Source organism: Corapipo altera, unplaced genomic scaffold, assembly GCF_003945725.1.
Source record: "Corapipo altera isolate COAL_440 unplaced genomic scaffold, ASM394572v1 111, whole genome shotgun sequence".
Lineage (NCBI taxonomy): Eukaryota > Metazoa > Chordata > Aves > Passeriformes > Pipridae > Corapipo > Corapipo altera.
Window position 1 is genome coordinate 1,094,340 of NW_020884973.1, and position 5,569 is coordinate 1,099,908.

Here is a 5,569-nt window from a genome sequence, read left to right on the forward strand (position 1 = left end):
TTACAGCTTTCTAAACTATATCTGTTGCCATCTCCTTCCCAAATCCAGGCGGGTGGTAACCTTACAGCATGAACTCATCTCCTCAACACCATTCTCCTCCCCTCAAATTCAGGAGTTGAATATTTAAAGCTAGGATTGGAAAGGCTGTTAAAGGATGGGACAAAGGAAAATATTGACTGCAATTGCCTCTGTAGTATTCCAGCTGTCAGATACCAGCAGCCAACCATCCTTAAGGTAAGAAAAAAAATACAGGCTCTCCCTGCTGGTGTGCAAAGAGATGTCAGCAAGTACCAGGCTGCTGCATCTCCTTTGCAGCATCACCCAGGTGAGAGGGAATCATCCCCAGTGCAAATCAGTGGAAGACAGACATCTGCACAGAACATAATCCCAATAAATTCAGAGATGAGAAGGCTCCTGGGGACAGCTAAAGCAGTTGGTACCCAGCAGCCAACCTCTGGTCTTTACTCAGTGCAAGGTTGCAGTGACTGTTCTTCTAGATGGTTCTGCTTGTCCTCCTGACTGAAGCAAATATATCCATGATTTAGCTTGTTTTTCTTTTTTGAATTACAAAATCCTTTTAAAAGCCAATTTAATACTGTCATTCTTGCTTGTGGGAGACTATCAAAGATATGTGGGGAATTCAGGGCTTTAAAACAGATGTAATAGATCACAGAATCACAGAAACATAGACTATGCCAAGTTGTTGCCCAAAACTGCCCCAATATTGAGGAGAGGCCACCCCAGGGCAGAGAAGAACGGGACAATCCCCTCCCTGATGCCCCAGGACAGGGTTGGCCCTCCTGGCTACCAGGGCACTGCTGACTCAGGGCCAACTGGCCACTGACTGGGACCCCCAGGGCCCTTTCCCGACATTGCTTTCCAGCCTCTCATTCCCAGTCTGTCCGTACATCTGGGGTTGCCCCATCCTGAGGGCAGAATCCAACATTTCCCCTTGCTGAACTTCCTGTGGTTGGTGATTCCCAGCCCTCTGATTTGCTTTCAAGGCCCTACAATAAAGTGCAGATTTTTTCAGCTATACCAGTCCACCCTAAAATACCATCCCTTCATAAAACATCAGCAGACACTGAAAAAAGCTAAAAAGCTAAACCGAGTCCCTGGGTATGAGCACCCAGTTACAGCAGTTCCTGCTGGAGGGTCCACAGGAGGCAGCAGGAAGGCAGCAAACAGCCCTGAGGCACAGGATTTCCTTCAGCATTTCCTGGAAGCTGAGTAAGTTCGACAAGCACCAAGTTCTTGGTCTACTTGGGGAGACCCCAAGTGAACAGTCAGAGTTCAGTACAAGCCTGGATCAGGCCAAAAATGTCTTATTACACCCAGTGATGGTTCAGCACCAAGGCAGGAGTTAGTGGTGGACACTAAACTACAGTGACACAGCAATACACAGAACTGCAACCAGAACGATCAGTGGCTGTGAGAGAAGGGGGTTGGACTATTTACCAATGTCAAACTACATAAATATCTATGTACATTTGATTGCTCAACCTGCTGTGCATGGGCTCATGTATTAAACACCAGCTTACACATTCCACAAAGGGGTTTGGACTTTTTTTCCTTCTTTCTAGGCTGTCAGAAAGGATTTGGATGAGGTCAGTCTCTGAACACAGAACATTAAGTCTTAGCTCAAGGAAAGACACAAAAGCTACATCTTCTACTGTACAGTATGTTGCCATATTGTGCAGATCAGTTTGATGTGTTTTATTACTAAAAATTACCAGCTCCAGCCGGGGTGACCAGCTGAACGAGCTTTCTGACATAGTCATTAGTCACAGTTCAGTGGACATCATGATGCAGGAGGATTTGGAGTCCTGTAAAGCCACGGACAGTTATCAAACAGTTGAAAAACCATAGACTAAGCACAAGCGGCACCGTGGTTGCCAAGGGGGGAAGAAACCTCATGAAATCTGGAATATGTTTCTACTTACTGTCCATCCTAGTAAAATAAAATGATCTCTCATTTGAGCATATGGTTCTGCTTAGACAAGAAACTGTATATATTGGTCTAAATCCAGAATAGCCTTTCTGACATATTAGTCAGTATTAGAAAATCACTACAACCTGCGTGCTCTGTAGCAATTCCTAATGCTAAGTGCAACAAACCTACAGTGATCCTCCTCCTCCCTCTCTCCTCCCCACCTTTCTGTCCTGGACCCATTTTTTCTTCTTTTCTCAGCTTTATACCTTTTCTATAGGGCCAGCTGCAAATGTCTTTTTTCTTTCTTTTCTCCATGCTGCTTCTGTCCTCACACACACCCCTTCACAGAGAGATTACGACTTTTCCACATGAGAAGAATTTCAGCAGTATCCCAGAGTTCCCAGTTTATATGGAAACCTACTGATTGCACAGAGGTTCAGCTTTCAAATGGCAAATACCTCATGGATAATCTGCATAAGTATGTTTTAAGGCCTTTATGTATTTTAACAAATTGCTTAGCTTTCATTTGAACATAGTCAGAGGGACAGAGGAACCTCCAAAGCTTTTGGGGTGCTCAGGTAACAACGGAGATGGAGTCCTGGATTCATGGTGCTCCCCTCTCATTCCCAGGAGAGGGCAACTTTGGCTGGAGAACAGGTCAGGCTTGTGTCCATGCAGCTCCCCAGATAGGATTAAGAGCATGTGGCACAGTACAGCACCATCCTCATTATCCTGGAACTTCCCAGGAAGTGTCAGGCCACTGAAAAAGAAGTAGATTTATCTGGGAAGGAAGAAGGCTTTGCAGATCTTGGACACTGAATGAGACCTCTCTGAAGAGGAGCTGGATGACATTTCTCTGACTTTATTTGCCAGTTGAGAACGTATGTTAGACGTGATCCAATATTTCCACAGGAACATACTGATTTTCAGAAAATGGCATTGCAAAAGAAATATTTAACTGAAACATTTCAGTGAGATCAAAACATTTGAATGGGGAAAGCTCACTTTGTAAGAATGGATAAGGATGGGAAAGGAGACTTTGCCAGAAAACCACGCAGCCAACTGGGCCTGGGTTGGATCCAGATATGTCAAAGATAGATTCATTACTGCTAAGCTCTTCTTGAGCTTACAGAGCTGTGCAGCCATGGGGAAGAAGGAGCAGTTCCAAGGCACCTGAGCTGAATATGAAACAAGACCTCAGTCCCTGGGGTCCCCAAAGTGTGTCTGTGCTGCACAACCACTGGAGTGAGCTTGGAGAGAACTGGAAACCCAGTTGCACAAAACACAGCCCAGAGCTTTATGTCAACAAGCACAGGATGAAAATCTAACCCAATGCAAGGTGAAGTTGTAGTTGCAGCCTCCTTGGACAGAAAATATCAGTGGCAGGCATCTGCAGCAGTATGACCCATGACACCCTTGTCAGGTTCCTGCCTCTATTGAGAGTGAAAAGCTTTCCCATGAAAAGCAGCTTCTTAGTTGAGTAAGAGAACATTTCCACACACTGAGAAACAAGTAAATGCAACTGTGTAAAGAAAACGCAAAAGTAAATGTTTGGACTTTTTTTTTAAACAGAGTTCTTGGAGTGACAGGCAAAATCCCTCCGACTGCTCATAAGGAAATGATTCCTTTGAGACCTTGTTCATCTCTGTGGACTAAAAAGTTCTTTCCTGAGTTTCATCCTGGCTGTTAGCTTGTATTTAATCTGCCACTAACAATTCAAGCCAGGCTGTCTGAGGAAATGTGCAATACCATCTAAAAGTTCCCACCATTTCAGAACACAGAAGAGGGAAAGGGTGGTCTCTTTTGACAGAGGCAGTACCATCATGCCATGGGGTCTGCACCCTTCCTGCACTCCAGAAAGCTCAGTCTGTGCCAACAGAATGGATTCTTTCTGTATATAAAGGATTTCTGTAGACCTCAGCCAAGATAAGGACTTGTGCCAGGGATGAGGGAGGCTCAAGTACTTGTGTAGCTAGTACAGCTAGAACAGTTTCAGTTAACAGTAGCTTCATAACCTCTTGAATAGGAAAAAAGAGTACTTTATAAAGTATATACCTTCATTGAGCTGGGGCTGAAACCCAAACCTCACAGGGAGCACCATCAATTGCAGCAAGATACCAACTGGGATTAGTGACTGCATCACCCCCTGGCCAGCGCAGGCTGGGGGTGACACGCTGGAACTGCTCTGTAGAGAAGGACCTGGGGGCCCTGGTGGAAAACCAGCCTGGGCTCAACAGCCCATGACATAACAAGGAGCTCCTTCCTCTCTGGAAGAGCAAGACTTCCTTTTTAGTACTCACAAGGGAAGATATTCAGAGTAGTTCAGTACTACCCCTATGATCCCAGCTCTTCCTCCACACACTAAAACATATTTCTCAAAAGGAGCTTTGCACATCAGTTGTCTCACCCACATCTGCAAAACACCCCCACCATATATATAGACAAATACATATAGAGATGTATACATATATAATCTTTGATATTTTTTTTAAGTCATAAGGAAGAAATCTTATTTCACAACTTAAACTCCCACCTAAACCTTCTTCCCACAAAGCTCTATAAGACAGGAATGACAAAGTATTAAAAGTGAAAGTCACTTTCCTCCACTACTCACACTTCTGTGTATGCTTTGCAATGCCAAGCACCAGTTCTGCCATACATGTACAATCTGCACTGAGCAAAACCAGGTTAAATGGAAATCTGCATATTATCTCTTTTTTTTTAACTTTTAATTATTGGGGTTTTTCAATCAATCATGCTTCTAAGAAGTAAAAAGTCTCACATATGGTATGGATAAATTCAGTTTCAGGAGAGCCTCACCGGGTCTCTGTCCCAGTGACAGAGTATTTGGAGGCTGTGTCTAATTCAGGAAGCAAATAAGCTCATCTCACCCAAGGGGAGGTGTGGAGGCCTTTCAGATGTCAGACAGTTTCAACACACAAGGTAAGAATTGCATTTGCAAGCTAAAATCATGGTTTGACACAAAATCTTTCTGAGGAAACAAAATAATGCCAGTGGAGGAAGAGAGCTCAGTCCCTGCCCCTCCCCTGCCCCTGCCCAGGCAGTTGGAGCTGCACTGAGGTCTCCCCTCAGTCTCCTCTGCTCCAGCTGAACACACCAAGTGCCCTCAGTGTCCTCCCATGGCTTCAAACCAAGGCCCTTCCCCATCTTCATTTCCCTCCTTTGGACACTCTCTAATGGCTCAATCTCTTCCTTCCATTGTGTCCCCCCAAACTGCCCCAATGTAGCAGGTGAGGCTGCTCCAGGGCAGAGCAGAGTGGGACAATCCCCTCCCTGGCCCGGCTGACAATGTGGTTCCTTGGCCGGAGATCTTTCCTCTCCCCACTCTCACCGAAGTACCACGGGCTGCCCGTGCCACGGGTGAAACCCTCCCACTGCTCTGAGCCCGAGCACTCACCCCAAAGCCCGTCACCCACACACAAGCCCTGTGCAGACACAAATCTCTCACTCAGGCCCCTGGCACTTCAAACCTTTCCCCGACACCTGCTTCGATTGCCGCGGGCTGTGCCCTGGCCGCGGGCCAGGCGTGAGCTCAGCCCGTGCAGCTGGACCCGGCACATCACAAATCCCGGCCACGCCAGCCCGCGGCTCCCTTCGCTCGGCTGCTGGGGATCC